Raw genomic sequence first — 20,151 nt, forward strand, 5'->3', positions numbered from 1 at the left:
CTGGAGCAGAAAGGAGCTGAAAGCCATGCTGGAACCAGGACTAGGGTGGGAAACCCTAAACCGATTGACCAATTGCTGGACGCTCAGTGTGGACAAACTTGAGAGTTAAAAACTCTGCGGGGGTGAGGGGCACACTGTGATTTTTACCGCTAGGAGGCCTACCAGATTTTCCCAGTGAAGGTCAGAGAACATTCCCTTTGTGCTTCTGGCAGGAGGACGAATGGAAAGAGCCTTTTGGACGTGTACCCAGAGCATTCTGTTCACCTTAGTGAGGTCTGCCCTGAAGGGAGACTTTTGCCAGAGCCTAGCTGACAAAATATGCAGCTCCAGCCTAAGTCCTCCCTCTGCCCCCACCCCTCCACACCCCGCACCCCCAATAGCCTTCCTGTATCATCGAAGTGGGACAGATACCAAGAAGCACTTGTGAAGGTGACTGACTGTTCAGGGGCAGGGGGTCACTAAAACAGACCGGATCAGGACTAGAGAAGGCTTTCTATAGCGTCCTCCCCTTCGTCTTACTACCTCACCGCACCGCACCGCTCGGGAGAGCACATCCTCCCAGGAATGCTGAGGGCTTCTTATTTCAAAACAGTTTGAAGTACAGGTTGGCAAAACAGGAATTGTCTCCTTCCAGTCACAGCAAGGAGCTGTTTAATTCTGAGCGGGATCTCAGGCATTTCCTACGGGAAGATAAATGAAGACTCCTCCTGCGGGCTCCACGGGGGAAGGGAGGTGGTGGTCTCCGAGCCCCTTTCCACCCCGCTCTCCGTCCCCTGGGATTCTGATTGCTCACGGGAAAACAAGCTTACTGCACAAGAAGTGTTTTCTGTCTGTGCGTTGTCAGAGACTGTCATACCCCATCTTAACTGAGGAAATGGTTCACCGAAGAGAAACTATTCTCGCTCTCTTTTTAAAATATGTTCTCTCTAGAGGAGTGTGAAGTAACTGTCTAATGAGCATCAGGGTGATGATAAATACGGCATCATTATGTTAATGATAGCAACATAACCATTTAGCACCTGCTATGTGCCATGCACAGGCACTTTACAGACTTTATCCAATTCAGTCACTAACACTATGAGTTTCATTTTACCTACGAGGATGGGAAGGCTCAGACATTAAACAAATTGCTCATAGTCTTTCATTTAGTTAGTAGCTGTGCTAGGATCCAAAATTGGAGTTTGTTCATCTTAACTTCCGCCTTCTCTCCCTCCCTCCATCCTTATCTCCCCTCCTCCTTCCCTCTCTCCTTTCCCTCCTCCCTCCCTCCCTCCCACCCTTCCTTCCTTCCTTTTTTAAACAACCAAAGGGTGTAATCATGACATCACACACCTCCTGCCTTTGATGAAAGTTTTGATGTGTATCAGGAGAAAAGCTGGTGTGAGAAGTAACTGTGAGAGTTTCATGTTGAGTGGAAAGAATCTAGGTAGTTGGTAACCTACCTCACCATCCTGCTCCTTGAATTTTTCTCTGAAGGATTGTAGGCAAGTTCCCCAAGCTGGGATTTTCATTGAGTGCACCAACCTCTCTCTTCCACGAGGGGGCAGTAAAATCCTCTTAGTGAATTAAAGGCCTGTTAACTACCCTAACTACTCTCCACCTTAGCACTGGGGCAAGGGAGGATTACGCTGTTACTGAACAGACCTCTGACCTTCATGTATTCTTTCTGTTGCTCACACTGCTTTATCAAGCTGAATTCACCTGGCACCTGCATTCCATCCTCACACTACCGTGTGGAGTGAAATAAATGGAATGAACACAAAGACTCAATTCATTCTTCACTTTGAAAGTGGTGTTTTAGTTAAAAATTGCTGTAGATAAAAAATGATTACAAATTATGTCTTAACATTCTATATCTTGCAATTATTGTATCTAAATAAGTATTTGGAACCAGAGATGACGTGTTTAAAGCAATAATGTATTTAACACTTAGGAAGGGCCTTCTCAGGCGCCATGGTTCATTGACCCCTGGTGGTCTGGCTCCTGAGTCCCTGCTGCTAAACACTGTAACATCCCGCATCTCTGCCAGAAAAACAGAAATCAGTGTCTTGCGTGGTTCTGGCAAGAGTGATTTTTCAGGTATATAAGGTACTATGGACATTCAAGAGCTGGATCAAGATTTTATGGGGCCTGGAGTGATTTGGTATACCTTCTTAAGACAAACAATAGAAAATTACAAATACAAATGTAGACATGAAGTAAATTTTTATTTACAATGAGAAAATAAATCACAACAAATCACAGTTAGAAGAAAGACTACAAATATCTCCAAATCCAGGGGGTTAAAAAACAAACGCTGATTTTATTAAGGAACTCCATGACATAGCTAACGCTCCCCCTTAAAGAATGGTCCGTTTTGACTAGGTGTTAATGAGCATCTTTGCCTTACCATTTACATGTCTGACAACTGGAAAAATTTTTCACAAGCCAGCTTCTGGCTTCATTGATTTCAAACCATTTTCCTCCTCCACAACCCATGTCCTTCAGGTGCCAGGCACCATTGGACAGAAGCATATTGCAATTTCCCCTTTGGCCCTGCCCCTTTCTATCACAACACTAGGCAGAGAGATAAATGAGAGTGTTCCTAGAAGCCATTTCTATACCAGGATGGCTTAGTGATACCTTAAGTACACACAGAAGTAACTGTAAGCCACATTGTGGGGACAGAGCCAGGAGTGCAGTTTCCAGGCTCTCGGCCTCACGTGGAAAGGTGCTCGCTCGGGTAGTAAATGGCCATCAACTGTGATTGGATGGCCATCAGCTGTGGCTAGTTGGCCGTCAGCTGTAACCAGTGAGCCATTGGCCACTAATATAACTGCCGTGGCTACGCTAGCAGCAAATGGGGGGCTAGCAAGGGTGGATTGTGGATTGTGGATTGTAGAGAGACGGATGCTGCCAGCGAGAATATAGTGGTATGACTCCCCTACCTATGGCTCTATGGGTGTTCCTTTTTGGCCTCACCATGTCCTGCGTTCTTATGTGGGGAGCGAGACCTGAGACCCCACATGGCACCGTGCATGACACACATCAATGTTTCCAACTAAACCCCAAATAAATGTATCCTCATCTGCCTCATCTCACAAATGTGGGGCTCCCCACAAGGCCACCGGACACAGAGAAGCAAAAGAGTAAGAATGGAAACAGAAAGTAGTCTTAACTGATTGACGTTAAAATATACTGTTTTTGCCTATTTCACAAACGACGACCTATGAACACACTCCTGGGCCTTCCCAGGCCTTGGAAGGGTCTCTCTAATGGGGGGCCCTCAGCTTAAACTTCTTTACTTTAGGGTAAATCCCCCTGTGTCGATCCTTAGAAAACTAACATCCCAGCCTTACTGACAGCTCAAAGCACACAGTAAAGAAACCCTTGTAGCTTGCTGCCAACGGATATCTTCTCCAGCTAGTGACAGGACCTCTCCAATGGTAGGCACACAAGTCACAGGATTTCTCGATACCCCCTAATACAGTCGCTGGTTTGGATAAAATGCCTTTTTTTTGGCCATGGGTCGTTGTATCAGTAAGAAAGATCACGGGACATGTCTCTATGGCACAATAGAAATGAGTATTCATCTGAGACCTTAGACTATACAGCCATCTTGCGTCAATTATCTACTTTTCCCTGGGCTCAGTGGTGATAAAAGCTTTGCTCATACTTTTCCGTTGGCCTAAAACCTTCTCCATCCAGCAGCACACATCTCACATTCTGACCCCGAGCCACGGAGACTTTCCAGTAACTCCAAGGTCCCAGACCCCTCTCATCTATCTGAACTACAAGTTTTAACAAACAATTCCCTCAACAAATATTTGTTAAGTACCCATTCTGGACTAGCCTTCAGTGAAATCTTAGTGGATTGCTTACAAAGCATTTTATGTGAGTCCATCTCTGTTTAGCCAGATTATAAACAAATTGGTGACAGGGACCAGCATTTCTTGCTGGCCTATCACAGGTCTGGACATGTCAGCACTGAATAAATACTTATTTGATTGATGCAGTTCGGATCCCCTTACAGGATCAAACCTCTTGGCAGCTTCTTCTAAAGTAGACCGGAGAAGCTCTAATTGGGTGGAGAAGGTAGTTATTTCTTGAAATCCTAATGGAGTTCCCCCAGCCTTGCTAACGGGCTCTTGGATGCCCTGTAGCTCATACTTGAAGCAAATTTCTTCTCTTGAAGCTTTGATTTTTAACACGATGGTAGTCCAAATCTCATTATTGATCCCCCCACTCCCACCCCAAATTTCTCTCTGTGGTTGTGAGGTTTGAGGGCATTTGGAACTGGAGCAAACTCAGTGTCCCCTAATGCAAGCGGTCATGCTGCATGCAGGGCCGTCCAACTTTCATTTGTCTTGATTCTGTCCTTGGAGGCAGATAGAAAAGCAGGAAGAGCAGATTCGAGGCTATCTCAACCTGGCTTCAGTGCTGGCTCTGCCCTCACAGGCTGTGGGAGCCTTTCGCCAAGGTCCCTCTCCTCCCCCAGGCCTGTTTCCTACCCTGGAAATGGAGACATTAATAGAACTCATGGCATCGGAGGCCGTGGGGTTTATATGTGCAAGGATTCTGGACGCCTTGGGAGTTTAGTTGATGAGTTTTGTTGGAGTTTAGTTTTCTGTCTCCTCAATCATGTCCCTATAGATTTCCTCCCCCAGACAAACCTCTACACTGTCTGAATTATAGCCCCAGAGCTATAATATTAAACTTTTCTTCTCTTGTCCTAACCATGGGGCTTGTATGGGGGTCCAATAGCAGGTTTGCTATTTTTAGGAAGGAGCTCAGTTGATTTCCTTTTTTATGATGGAAGAGTGGCCCCACAAGGAGAACCGGAAGTACCAAGACTTCCAGGAAGTTATCCTCCCTCTGGCCCAGGGGTGGGCATCTAACACCAATGAGTAGCCTTCAGAAATAAGTAGCATTACTTGATTTTTCTGCAACTTAAGAAAACATATTTTACTTTGTTAATTTCACTTACGATCTGAGCTTATGAGCCTCTGCCATTTGCTGAGTCCTTCTCTATGTCTTAAGTCAATGAGGATCCCTTTATCTGGGGCTAGTCAGGTAACCTCTCTGTGTCTCAGCCTCCTCATCTGTAAAATGGGCATATTCATGATACCTGACTGGCAGAGAGTGTCAAGTAAATGTCTCCCTTAACTCTACCTTCTTTTGCCAGACCAATCACTCTTGATTTCTCTCTCTCCTCCCTTTGCTCCAACCTATCAGGAAATCTTGTCAGCTCTATCTTAAAGATTGTTCTAGAATCTGACCATTTCTGCATGCTTCCCACTGCCAACCAGGACCAACCAGGCTCTTTTGCCTGGATTAGGACAATGGCCTCTTTTGTTGTTTGGCCTCTACCTCATTTTTCACATTACTGCTAGAGTGATTTATTTAACGTGTAAGTCGGATTAAATGTCTCCTGTGCCTAGGACCCTTCAAAGGCTTTGCATCTCATTCAGAGCAAAAAACAGACTCCTGGGGAGGCCGGTTAGCTCAGTTGGTTAGAGCGCAGTACTCTTAACAACCAGGTTGCCGGTTGGATCCCCAAATGGGCCACTGTGAGCTGCGCCCTCCACAACTAGATTGAAACAACTCCTTGACTTGCAGCTGATGGGTCCTGGAAAAATACACTTAAATAAATAAAAGTTTTAAAAAAAAACACAGCAGACTCCTTCCATGCTTCAGCTCCACGGTGTCCTCCCTCCCCAAGCTCAGTCCCCGCCCCCACCCCAATGGCTGCAGCACATGTGCCTTCTTTCTCTTTCTGGAACATGCCAAGCACCTTCCTACCTCAGGACCTTTGCATTTGCTGTTGGCTCCACCTGGAATGCCCTGCTCATGGATATCCACAGGGCTCACTCTCTCACTTCTTTCAGGCACCTGCTCAAGTGTCAACTTACTAGTGAGACTTCCTCTGATAACTCCACATACAATAGCAAATTCCATCCCTACTTCCCCCAATCTCCTCACCCTGTCATATTTTCTTATTTACTGTTTTTCAGCCCCCAACCAGAACAAACGTCCTGTGAGGGCACGGCTTCTGCCTCTCATTCACTGTTGTTTTCTCAGTGCTCAGAACAGTGGCTTGCACATCGCAGTAGGCACTCATTCAATATGTGTGGAAGGATTGGATTAAGTGACATGACATGTGAATTGCTTCATAAAGTGAAGGGAATATATAAAAGTGAGTTGTCACTAATGCAACCATAGCCAACTGGCACTTATTGATTGTTTACTATGGTCAATCGCTGTGTTACAGGTTTGCTACGCATTATTATCTCATTTATTCTTCACAACAACAAGGTAAAAGATACCTATCATTATTTATTATTTTTACTCAAAGAAATTATTTTCTCAGTAACTTAGGTATTGATGAGACAGAGGGGGAAAGATACCAGTTGGTTAAAACACTACAAACTCACACCTAGAGTGATTTGTCATTTTTTAAAAAACATAACATTGTGGTGTCAGCCTTATGTCTGTTTCCCAAACCCACTTCTAGGAACTAGGTTGGGCTCTGTGTGAGGACGAAAGATTGGGTATAGTGGATGATCCCCTCAAAAACATGCTGACCTCTCATTTCACTCACCCTTCTCTCCTAATCTTCTAATAACTTTATGACTGGGAAGAAGGCCAAGTAGGGAAAACCCTGCTGGCAGCCTAAGAATTCTTGATCTGAGGGGGCCTCTGAGGTCATCAGCCTGCCCCCTTCTTTTGACACAAGAGGAAATTCAGCCCTCAGGAAGGCAGTCTCCAGATGGGATGGCGTTCCTTCCCTTAACGAAACTCCTTGTTCAAAATCAGAAGATGAACCACGCACTCCCTCAACCTATCTTGAACTTGGTAAGCTACTTGATGATTTGAAGGTACAAGGGGCCACACTTGCTCTATTTTTACTGACTTCTTCCTAAAACACCCCAGGTGTTTTATTTGGATTCTTTAAAAAATATTTGGGACCCCATTATTCTCTTGAGTGATAGATACATGGGCATCTGTTCTGATGACAGCAAAATAATAGCATACTTGGCTAAATGAAGTGCTGGGGTTTCACCGTACAGTCTAGAGATACTTCTTCCAAAAACCTGCTGCCAAAAGCTATCATCACAAATCTCAAATCTCAACCTGGAGTGGAAAATATTCCTGAAAAATTTGTAAGTGGCAGGCAAGACAGCTTTGTTCAGAAGAACAGCGAAACATATTTTTATTCCTCATTTGTGAATTATATAAGAAAGCAAGAAAGGCAGAGGGAAGACAAAGTTTTAATATTAATTTCTTTTTGCATCTTCAGTTTTATTAGCACAAGAAGTCACGTTTTATTTCAAAATACGTGCTTGCCATTGTTTTCACTGAATCAATGAAAACAACTATAAAATGTATCTCAGACCTTTCCAGAATTATTTCTGATTGTCAGAAACAGGAAAGTGTCCTAATTTCCCATGAAATGCCAGTATCAGCATAACATATTAGTACCACACAGTGCCACTCCGTTATGCATTTCCTGGGCCTCTCACTAAAATATTATTTTAACAAGACATTCCGAATGCCTCCGGTGCCAAGTAGGTTCTGCCTGTGTATTCTGTGATGATGATAAACAGCCTTCTAAGTGCATGTACTGAGTTTAAGAAACATAACACCACAGCACGTAAAATCACATGCCAGATCTCACACAGCTGCCAAATCACATCTGCCCCTATCTCTCCTGATGATTCTTCCCCAAAATATAGGCCTGGCACTTTGCCCTGAATGTCAGCCAACTGGACATTAGCAGACCAGGCTAGAGAGGGAAATCCAGCTATGCGCCACTATAAATCTCAACCAAAGCCAAATCTTGATTTTCTTGGTGTTTGTGGGTAGTGGAGGAAGGTGCCGTGAGGCGTGCATAAGTAGAATTTGCAGATAAACTCAAGACTTATTTTAGACAATCAGAGAAAAAAAAATCCAAATTTTCTGCTTTTGAACACACCAATGAAAGGGATAACAGGTAACAACCGTTATACTCGCAGTCTTTTGAATGAAACCAGTTTACTTTCTGGGTGAGGTGCTGATGAGAAGTAAAATGGCCAAAACACGGTGGGTACCCACGTAGAGCTGGAAAAGCAGAGGCTCAGGAGTTCTCAGACTGGGAAACAAATCCCTGGATAATTGACAGTTAACTGTGGTACTGATTTCTTTTGCGATTATCCTGGCGTTAGCTCCTACGGTATAAAGGGCGCAAGCCAGCTGCAGAGATTAAACTCTTATCCAGGGGTTCACGTTAATATTTAAGTGCCTCAGGTCATATACCTTAATCCTTGAGTAAGAAATTGTGTATTTAAAAGTCAAATACTATATACACACATGCAAGCAAATGGCCGAAACATGGCCTAGCAGGATACATAGCTAACTGCTAACAAGAGTTACCTTTGGGAGGACAGGTAGAGTTGGGGGGAAGGAGGGTTGGGAGTGGGGTGAGAGGGGGCAAAAGGAGGTGCTTTTAAAAACTTTTTAGTTTACATTTTAAAATGAGAATATATTCATGTAAGATATATAAAAAATCATTATGAAAGTGAGGTGCAGTTGACCTTGAACAACTTGGGGGTTAGAGGACTGACTTCCTGGTGCAGTTGAAAATCCAAGTCTAACTTTTAACTGCACCAAAACTTAACTACTAATACTTTATTGTTGACCAGAAGCCTTACTGATAACATATAGTCAATTAATGCATATTTTGTGTGTCGTATGTATTATATACTATATATGTATTATATACTATATATGTATTCTTAGATAAAGTAAGCTAGAGAAAAGAAAATGTTAGGAAAATCATCATGAAGAGAAAATACATTTACAGTATTTATTGAAAAATCTGCATATAAATGGACCCACATAGTTCAAACTCATTTTGTTCAAGGGTCAACTGAATCTAGAGGGCAGGGATGTCATGTGTGGCCCCATGTCCCTAGCACATAAATATATTTGTGCTGACCTAACCTGAAAGCACTCTTTACAAGTTTCTTTTTGTAATTGTATTTGTCTAGCTGGGGTAATTTTATTTGCTGAGAAATAAATCATTTGCAGTATCATTTATAATTTGACATTTATGCAATTCTTACATTGTGATAGCGCTTTAAAATTACCTCCTGTTTCAGTACTCTTGAAAGTAAGGGGTAAGCTTCCCTCTTTTTTATAGGTAAAGAATTGTGCAAAAAGATGAAACGTATCTTTTCAAGGTCTTATAACAGCAAATAGTTAGCAAAGGATAGAAATTGTTTCATGATGTACTCTTTTTCCAAAAGTCATTATGAACTGACTAATGAATAATTGTTGTAAAGCATGACAGGATCTGGGTAAGTTTTTTAATCTTCTAAATGTTCCATAATCTAAAGTAAAATTTCTTCACTAGTCAGAACTGGGGAGAGATGAGTGGAGAAGTAGGTTCTTCCTTTCTTCCAGGGCCTTCCAAAAAGGTTCACTGTGATCTTCTCTGGGGTGCTGACTCAGGTTAGCAAAATGCACCCCCAGGAAGATGGAGTGTGGGACTGTGCCAAGTGTTTATAGTAACCTCTCATGGGTGACAATATGCAAGGATGACTTCCATTGAGGCAAATTGATATGGTTTATTTCTTGACAATATAGACATGGCTTCTTCTCTCTCTTACCCAGCTCAGACCCGGAATTGATATTCCAAGAGAAGAAAGTTAAAAGAAATTGAGTTGATATGTTTTCCCCTCAACTAAGCCGTCTATATTTTGTTTTGGTTATGAATTAGAAGTTGAAATAATATAACACTAGAGGAGGTTATGCCAGTCAAATGAAGAAGATATAATTTCTTCTTCTTCTTCCTCTTCCTCTCTTCTCCTTCTCCTCCTCCTTCTCCTTCTTGTTGTTGCCTCATTGGAGAAAAGGAGAGAATTTTGGTGGAGAGAGGCTTTGACAGGTACAGTATAACTTATCAGGCTTTCAAGTAACTAACTGAGGTTAGCCTTAGTTCAGATATGTCAGAGCTGTCAGAGGCCAGCCCTGAAATCTGTAAGATATTACAGACTGAAAACCCAGCGAGGACGGCTGAAGGTCTCAATGGGAATTCCAACACACAAAAGAGTCTGGAGTGTCTCCATGCTTGGGCCTGACCCTTGATAATACTTGGAGTTTGCTTTTTTTGTTGTTGTTGCAGGATTACTGGTTCACTGGGTTTTTGTTCTTTTGGCTCCTAAAATTGGTCCATTGCACTTCTGGAACAATTCATCATTGTGTAGGGAGAGGCAAGGGATCAACTCTGAAGGGTCCACCCCTGTGGAGCTTGAGTAGTGGAGATTAGTAAGCAGAGCCCACACAATCCTCCACCTTAGCAGGGGAGAGAATGGATGCGTGAAAGCAGAGATCAAGTTTTCAGATGCCTTAAGTTGTTAGTACCAGTGTCAGAGATGTCAGTGGAAGCCAACAAATGGTAACAAAATGAACTTTCTGAAATGTGGCTTCTCTTTCCATCCGGCTCACCCCAACATGAGAGAAGTATATACTCACCCAAAGAGGCAGAAAAAAATAGTTTAGTAAAAAGAAACAGGATTTAGAATTAGAACTTTGTGCCAAATTGACCAGTGGCCTTCAGCGATTCACTTAATCTCTCTGACCTTTGGTCTTCCTATAGGTAAAATGGTGATGGTGATGATGAGGTTATCGGAGGATCACATAGAGACACTGTAGTTTGTGATGTGAAATTCCAGGATTGGTTATTAATAGAGGCTTCAGGGTGATCTACGAATCAGCACAGGGTTTGTGCGATAAATGAGGGATTGTACCGCCGGTGGGTTACCCTGAGTACTTCAATCAAAGTGAGATGATAGGAAAAAATGCAGGTTGCAACAGAATATGGTAGGAGAAATGTAAATCCCTACTTGAAAGAGGCACATGTTGGTCTCCCTCTCCCCACTCCTTGCCTCAAATAGGGTCTTACACATTACAGGAGTTCTAACAAATCAAGAAATGCCTACCTGTCTAATCCAGCTCTGTGTGGAGGGTGAGGGATGAGTTTTGGGTTTTTCTGGAATAAAGCTCAATGGAGAATTTTTATCTTAAAAATCCTGTGGTGTGACATGATGGGTTTATTTCCTTCCTGTTTAATCTTGGCTTTCTCACAGTTGTTCCATTTGTAACTAACTTCCCAGGTCAGTTTTCTCTTAGAAAGAGAGTCTGCACTGCATGAGGCCATGTTTTTATTTTATTTTTTGTAATTTAAAATCTAATAATTTCTATCTGTCTGTCTGTCTCTGCTTGTTCTTTTATTCTTGTTTATCCAAAAGTCACATTTAAGATTCCAAAGTGCTGCTTCCAGGCTGATCCCTGAGAACTCACTGCTGGTTTTGTAGGGAACACAACAGAGGTCAGGAGATAGGAAGGGCAAAGTGAAAGGGATTTACTCAGATCTGCTGTTTTCTTTTCCGTGGAGTTTCACTGTAGCTTGTGTTATGAATATAGTCAGTTACACAAAGCCCCATGAAATGAGAATGTAGGTTGGCCTGCTTGTTTATGCCTAGGAAGCCATACATTTTTGAGTTTAAGATAAAAATTCTCCCTTTTTTGGGATGAATGTTCTCTTTCAGTAATACCAACGGGCTACAGAGGACATGTGAATTGCACATAAAATAAAAACAATTTGCTTTACTTTTAAATTTGCTTATTCTTCTATTTGTCGCTAACCCAAAAATGTACACTCTACCTCCAGGACTGAAATTCTCTTCTTTGCACCATGGAAAGCCTGCTTTTTTCTCTCAATCTGAATCCCAGCATCCTTCACAGTCCTAGCTCCAGTTCTTCCCCAACGAAGCCATCATGGACCAAACCACCTCATGAAGCTCTCTGTACAACACCTGGGACATAATAAATACTCAAAAAATCTTAACTGTTACTACTCTTACTGAGTATTACTAAGGATTCACAGTTTATTCGTGTATCGTTCACTGACAGGTGAAACACTTCTTTTATCACTGTTCTTTCTGTGTTATTTGCTTTATCCCCGGAAAGTCTCATTTAGTTGGTAAGTGTTAGTCTCCACTTAAAAAAAAAAATCTCTTACTGGATTAAGAAACTGTGGTACATTTATACAATGGAGTATTACGCAGCCATAAAGAAGAAAGAAATCTTACCATTTGCAACAACATGGATGGATCTAGAGAACATTATGTTAAGCGAAATAAGTCAGACAGAGAAAGATAAGTACCATATGATCTCACTTATTTGCGGATTCTAAAGAAAAGAATAAGTGAATGAACTAATCAGAAACAGTTTGGGAGACAATGAGGAAAAACTGAGGGTTGCTAGATGGGCGGGAGGGATGGGGGGTGGGGGGGAGAGTGAGGGGATTGGAGGGCAATCGGTGACCATAGGATGGCCACAGGCTTGAAAATTAATCTGGGGAACGTAATTTGGTGGTTACCAGAAGGTAAAGGGGTTGGGGGGTGGGGGATGAGGGTGAGGGGGATCAAATGTATGGTGATGGAAGGGGAGCTGACTCTGGGTGGTGAACACACAATGTGATTTATGGATGATGTGATACAGAATTGCACACCTGAAATCTATGTAATTTTACTAACAATTGTCACCCCAATAAATTAAAAATAAATTAAAAAAAAAATCTCTTCATGTAATTCTTATGTGTAGTCAGTTACTAAGCACTGATTTTTTTTAATACTCGTGTCATTGTTTTCATTTCCAGTTGTAATCGTCTTCCCTCCTCCATTCACTGTAAAATTCCCAAGAGGCAGAGATTTACATTGTTTTAGGCTCTCTTGTGTCTTCCTCAGTGTCCTGCAGCCTGTGGCCACTTAGTGAGTTGAATGAACTCACTAAGTGAGTGTTTTGTGCCCTGAGCTATATCTCTAGGGAGAAAAATCAACATAAATGAAATGGTTAAATCAGAAACAGCTGTCTCTCGTTGATTACAGTGACACTTACATGATACTTCCTCCGTGCCAGGCACTGTGCGCACTGACTCATTGTATCCTTCCAGCAGTCCCCTCTGGTAGTTACTTTATTATCCCCACCTGATGGATTTAGGACACTTGAGACTCAAAAAAGCCAGGTGCTGTGCTCAAGGTGAAGCCAGGATTTTCATCCCAATCTCTGCATCAGTATTCTACAAGCACCTTGAGGGGGCCAGCAGATACCACAATACCTGCCACATAGTAGGTGATCGATAAATATTAGCTGAAGGAAGGCATGAATAAAAATTATAATAGTCTGGACCTGGACATATTGAATTTTCATAGAGAAGAGGAAAATCTGGAAAAATAATCTAGGTTGAGTTGTACGAGGCATGGCTCCTAAGGCAGAGGAATGAGTGTCCCAGGGTCCTTCAGGTGTGTTGGTAGGGTGATGAGATGTCCTGTTTGTCTGGGCCAGTCCCAGCTGATGCCTGTTGTTATTACTAGTAGGATTCTCTTTTCAAAGGCCCTATATGGATAATAATTATATCAACATTATATCAGTACCCTAAGTTTAGAAACGGTGTCGGGCTCTCTGAGTGCCAGGGAGAGCATAAGGAAATAGCATGAGATTAACTGGTACTCGCTTGAGTCTGCTTCTTCCCCTTTTTGGTGCACGCATATTACGATGGTTCAGTCCTTGAGTGTGCAGACTGCCCCAAGTCTCTGCTCTGCAGGCGGATACCAGGATCCAGCTTCCCAGGAACTCCTGTCGGTGTGGTGCCTCAGGCAGTTGGGATTCCTGCTACTTGGCCATATTGCCCTCAAAAGCACATCCATGGTCATTACATCTCATGTGCTAGTTTTGGGCTCGGAAATTACACACAGTGTACTGATGTGTGTAAGATTAGCACCCATAAAACCAGAATCCTTGCCTCAGTATTTATTAATTTTTTCTCTTTCTTTCTCACGCATGCACGCCCCTCCCCCCATAAAATCCCTTCTTTATAGAAAATCACAAATAATATTGTGTTGTGGGGATGTAGACTTATGGCAAAGTGAAGGGAAACCACTTTCCAAATATAAAATTCCATGTAAACGTTCAAGGGAAATTGCTGGCATGGAGTGTGTGCTGGGTGTAGCTCAAAAGACAGGTTATTATCCCAAGCCCCGTCTCTCTAGAGATGACCTGGCTTCCCATTTACCTCGTAGGTCGAAAGAGCTTGAGTTCTTTTGCAAACTCATCTGAAGATACAAGTCCCTGAACATCACAGGGGCCAGGTGTTTTCCATAGGACAGTGGAATTTCCCAGCTGTAAAACTTTCTTCCACTACTGTCCTGCCAAAGCTCTATATTGCTGTCCTTCAGGAAGGCATCTTAAGAGTTTGAATTTGCCCTCATTGCAGGAATGTCCAATGTTGGGGTTTGGGTGGGGGAGAAGAGGGGAAATTTTATTGTCATCCACGAGTTAGAGAGTATTGTGAAAACTGATATGTTAGCGATGTAGGAAATAACCTATGATATACTTCATCCTGACCTGTAAGATAACCTACTGTCGTAATTAAAGGTTATCAAAAAACTGGGGGAGAGGGAGATTAGGGGAATATGGGAAAAAGCTTCTATAAGGGAATTGTTTAATTTTAAACCTGAAAGAGCTTTCAGTCCAGCAGTCTCTTCTCTTGGTTGACGAAAGCACGACTCAGAAAAGTTACAAGCTATACCCAAGGACGGCCAGTTAGTCGGACACGACCGGGACTAGAATCTCAGCTCAGAGTGTTTTCCAGAATCTCACATGAAGTGGATCTTCAGCCTGCCTCCATGGATGAATGTCTCCCTTCTCTGGTTGTGGCTGCTGAGACTAGCCCTCCACTGTTTTGCAGGATGATAGCCGCCCCCCTGCCCGCCCACCACCAACGGCAGTGGCTTCTGCAGCCTGTGGTGGTCATTGTGGGCCCTGGCCTGGGAAGGCTGGAGGGCAAAGGGGTGGGATTTGAAGAAGCAAGTAATGATTGGATGTGCTAGAGCGTCAAAGGAAAGGACTATAAGAATCAGACTTCAAGTTTAGTACAAAAATCCATGGCTCTCTGTTCTTTTTAGGTATGCGTATTTTTCATTCATTTATGATGCTGGTGGAGAGAAAACGAGAGCTGGCCATTCCCAAATCCTTTCAAACCGCCCCTCTGGAGTTCTCTGTGCTTGTATAATAGATGTAAATGCTAAAGGTCACTAGGGCTGAAAGTACCTTTTCGCTCCAGCCTCTTCCTCACCCCCAGGAGCCAAAGCTAGTTCTGAAGAAAGTCTCCTTCCAAGAAAACCAGGGGGAAGGGCGTGCACCCACCTACGTACCACCCCACCCTCGCCCCAAGTAAACCAGCTCCTTGGCGCTTTGGATTTTTGCAGCTCCCCGCGCATAGCGGGCCTGCACGCAGGGTTTTGGGGAGGCCTCTTTTCCCGGGCGGTTGCTAAGGCCAGTGCTGACTCCAGGCCTGTTATCAGGAAGACAGTTTAAACAGGCCTTATCGCTGTGTGTTCAATCAAGGTTTATGAGGGCTGATAAAGATGTCACCTAGTTGCTTCGTGGGTTCATTAAAACTATTCCCTGGTGGGACGAAATGCAAAGGGGTTTGTTTTAGTTTTTTTTAACAAAATTTTGGGAATAAATACATGTTCTTTTGTTAAATATGGCACTTGTGGACAAGCTCATCTGTGTAATCAAATCCATTTGTGCCAGGGAAAAGGGGGTGAGGGCAGTCCTCTCGGGTAGTTCCCCTGAGAACAATACATTAGGTCTCCCCCATACAACACCATCATTGATATCGTAGGTTATCATAATTGCTTATTTAATAATTCAATAAACAGCACTGCCCTTGGTTTAGGTGCAGCCATAAGCCATTGTATGCTTTTAATTTTGTGTCCTTTTAATATTATGGGATCATTATAACAAAAAAGGTATTTGCTTTAATCTTTTATTTTAATAAGAGATTTTTAACTAAATGTGTTTGACATAGTCCCTCTTTCTATGAGTTTTTCCTTTTCTATTGAAAGAGAAGCAAAATAGCCCATGTCATTTTTATTCACCCATAATCGTGTATAAATAACCAGAGCTGCAGGGAGCATTAAACAAGCCTAAGAAATAACCCCTGCTTAGAAGAGCTTTTGTGTTCTGTGCGCTTTATTACTGCTTTATCCTGAGACCTAACATGGGTCCAGAGCTTGCACATAGGGTATCTCCTTGGCTCATTTACTATTTTTTCTGTTTATTAATGCTAAGGCAGAATTGCAGAATAGAGGGTAAGAAATGTTTTAACTTTTCAGGTTCCCGCCACACTTCTAGTTCAAAAGGCGCTGTTGCTTTTTTATTTTCATTTTAAGTTGTGGTAACATAAAATTTACCATCATAGCAGTTGCTCTGCTCCTTGGTGGTTGCTGTGCCTTCGGTCCTTTCACTTAATTTCCAGGACTGCCATGTCCTCTGAAGAAGGGAAGCTCTTCATCAGAGGACTCAACTTTAATACTGATGAGCAGACTCTGGAAGGTCACTTCAGCAGCCTCGGCCCTATTTCTGAGGTGGTCGTTGTCAAGGACCGGGAGACTCAGCGACCCCAGGGTTTTGGCTTCATCACCTTCACCGATCCAGAACATGCCTCAGATGCGATGAGAGCCATGAGTGGAGGAGAGTCTCTGGATGGTCGCCAGATCCGTGTGGACCACTCGGGCAAATCGGCCCGGGGAAACAAAGGGGGTGGCTTTGGGCCCATGGGCGTGGCCGCAACTACTCTAGAGGTGGTGGGGACCAGGGCTATGGGACTGGCAGGTATGACAATCAACCTGGAGGGTATGGATATGGATATGGAAGGTCCAGAGTCTATGGCGGCAGAAGCCTGTGTGGTGATGACGGCTACTCAGGAGAAAATTACAGACAATTATGACAACTGAGATGAGCCATGCACACCTAATGTAGGTAGACAAGGAATAAAACTTCGGATCCAGATTCATCCTTCCAAATGGCTGTATTTATAAAGATTTTTGGAGCTGCACTGAAACATCTGTTTTAGTATATTGACTTCTATTTTTGAATTTAGCTCCCAAGGTAGCTTCTTGGTTTTTTTGTTTTGTTTTGTTTTTTTAAGATTTCTGCCTTTTATTTATTTATTTATTTTAAAGATTTTATTGGGGAAGGGGAACAGGACTTTATTGGGGAACAATGTATATTTCCAGGACTTTTTTTTAATTGGGGAACGGTGGTGTGTTTTTCCCCCAGGACTCATCAGCTCCATCCAAGTCAAGTTGTTGTCCTTTCAATCTTAGTTGCAGGGGCGCAGCCCACCATCCCTTGCGGGCGGGATCCCAACTGGCAACCTTGTGGTTGAGAGTTCCTGCTCTAACCAACTGAGCCATCGGTCCGCCCCCCAATGTAACTTGTTAAAAGACCTTTTAGAAAGCTCCATGTATTTTAAAAAGTTGTGGGTTTTTTCCTCCCATTTAAAGACAAATTCTGGAACATTTATAGAGTTTGGGTATTTTTCCTTTGACCAGTTTTTTAGCTTGGGCTCTCAGAATTGGTTCTGGCAAAAAATGGCCAGACTGATTTTTAGTTTCAGAAATTAAGTGTATCTAGAGGCATTAAAAACCCATATACAATGTTTATCATAGTTAGGAAGCAATTTCCAAATGTAACTACAAGAAACCAATGATTATTTAGAAGTGTTTTTTTTTTTTTACTGAGATCACCACACTAATTATATAGAAGTTTCTTAAAAATATTTGTGAATGTCCATTTTTTTTAATACTGGAAGAAAAAATATTCTGTTGTGTCTCGTAGCATGTAGGATGTTCTTCATGGAGCAGATTAAAAAGATGAAACCTGAAAACAATCGATAGAGATAATGCTTTTTCCTTATTCTACCCAGTTTGTAAATTGGAAATAGAGTAAGATTAGAAGGGAGACTCCTGAGAAAATATTTAGTTAGGGGGTGGGCATAGACTGCCAAAAGAATAGAGACCTCAAGATTAAAATTTGGTCAGTGTGGGACTGGTTTGGGTCTGTATAGAGGTATACCTCAGATACTGTGGGTTCAGTTCCAGACCACAACAGTAATAGAACAAGTCTTTGCAAATCATAATATTTTTGCTGGTGGAAAGCCTTGCCTTCAATTTGTAAAACACATGTCTATGAAGTGCAATAAAGTGAGGTATGCCTGTACGTGAAACCTGGAGGTGGGGTGGCTACAGGTGAAATCCCCTAATGGCTCAAAAAAAAGAATTTACTGTCATAACCATTTTTAAGTGTACAGTTCAGTAGTGTTAGGTATATCACACTGTTGTACAACCAATCTCCAGAATTTTTTTAGTTTGCAAATCTGAAACTCAGTGCTCATTAAACAATTCCCTATCCCCCGCCACATGCAGCCCTTGATAACCACCATTCTATTCTCTGTTTCTATGAATCTGACTATTTTAGATACTTCATATAAGTGGAATCATGCAGTATTTGTCTCTCTGAGACTGGTTTATTTCACTTAACATAGTATCCTCAAGGTTCATCCATGTTGTAACATGTGATGTGATTTCTATTCTTTTTAAGGCTGAATAATATTCCATGGTATGTATACACCACATTTTGCTTATCCATTCATCCACTGATGGACATGTTTGTTTCATGTTTTAGATACTGTGAATAATGCTGCTATGGACATGGGTGTACAAAATATCTGTTCATACCCTGTTTTAAATTCTTTTGGGTACCCAGAAGTGGGATTGCTGAATAATATTGTAGCTCTATTTTTACTTTTTTTTTGAGGAACCATCATACTGTTTTCCATAGCAACTGCACCGCTTTACATTCTTACCAACAGTGCACAAAGGCTCCAATTTCTCTACATCCTTATCAACACTTATATTTTCTGCTTTTTTAATTTTTTTTGATAGTAGCCATCCTAATGGGTGTGAGGTGACACCTGCTATGGACTATTTGTCCTCCCCACCCTCAAATTCATATGTTGAAATCCTAATCTCAATGTGATGATATTTGGAGGTGGGAGCCTTTGAGCCGTAATCAGGTCATGAGGGTGGAGCCCTCATGAAATGGATTAGTGCCTGTATCATAAAAAGAGGCCTGAGAGCTAGCTCACTATCTTTCTGCCTTGTGAAGGTACTATGAGAAGGCAGCTATCTGCAAGCTAGGAAAGAACATACATCGGGCCCTGTATATGCTGGCACCTTGATTTTGGACTTCCAGCCTCCAGAACTGTCTGAGATAAATATTTGTTGTTGATAAGTCCCCCAGTCTGTGGTATTTTGTTATGCTTGCATGAGATAACTAAGACAACACATCATTGTGGTTTTGATTTGCATTTCATTAAGAATTAATGATGTTAAGCATCTTTTCATATGCTTGTTGGCCATTTGTATATCTCACCATTGCGTTTTGATATCTTCATATCTCCATACCCTCTGATAACTCTGCTTGACCATTGAAGGAGATTTGTTTCTAGCAGGCTATATGTAGACTTTTCCTGCATTATGAAATTCTGAACTTGTCTGATGTATGTTGACCATTAAACGTGAGTGTCTCAGAAATAAAATTACTTATTCCTTTAATATTATTTAATTAAATTCAATACTTTAAAAAAACATGTGAAAACCTTCTCCACCACAGGGGGTCAGGCTCTATATAGAGAATTTTCTGCTCATCATAACCCACAATGCAGTACTTGGAGGTACTGAAGGGAAAAGAAACAAAATCAAGTTTATAATGCGGAGGGGTGGAAAGGTAGAAGGGGAAGGGAGAAGCTGAGAAGTCAAAGGGAAGACTAGGCATGGACTGCCGGGAGAGGTAGGAAGAGGTGACTTTCAAGGTCAAACCCCAGGAAAAAGAGACCTATTCTTGGTGAGGGTTGGGGAAGGACGTTCATGAATGTTTTCTATCAAATGATAGCCAAATGCCACAAGGTTCTTGGATAAAATTTTCTCACTGTCTTATGTTGTATCTCCCCAGAAGCAGACACTGAAACAAGGATTTGAGTCCAAGTAATTTATTTGGGAGGAAAGCTCAGGAAGCATCAGTCAGAGTGGAAAAGGGATACAGGGAAGAGAAGGAAGCCACTGTAGGGTGTGTTTGAGCAGACTACAGATGTAGGCAACTGGACTTCAGGCTCCCTGGGGCACTCTGCGAGAAAATGAAGAACGAGTCTCAGAGTTACTCCCTTGAAGGGTGAGAAGGCTGAGGTACTTGTCCTCTAACTCCCCTCCATCGTTGGCT

The 20,151-nt window shown here is 42.3% G+C and overlaps 1 pseudogene; it reads left to right on the forward strand.

Annotated features, from left to right (window-relative positions):
* The first annotated feature begins 16,355 nt into the window (after nt 1-16,355).
* LOC117011960 (RNA-binding protein 3-like) lies at nt 16,356-16,826 on the forward strand (annotated as a pseudogene).
* The last annotated feature ends 3,325 nt before the right edge of the window (nt 16,827-20,151 follow it).

Source organism: Rhinolophus ferrumequinum, chromosome 19 (genome assembly GCF_004115265.2).
Source record: "Rhinolophus ferrumequinum isolate MPI-CBG mRhiFer1 chromosome 19, mRhiFer1_v1.p, whole genome shotgun sequence".
NCBI classification, from domain to species: Eukaryota; Metazoa; Chordata; class Mammalia; order Chiroptera; family Rhinolophidae; genus Rhinolophus; species Rhinolophus ferrumequinum.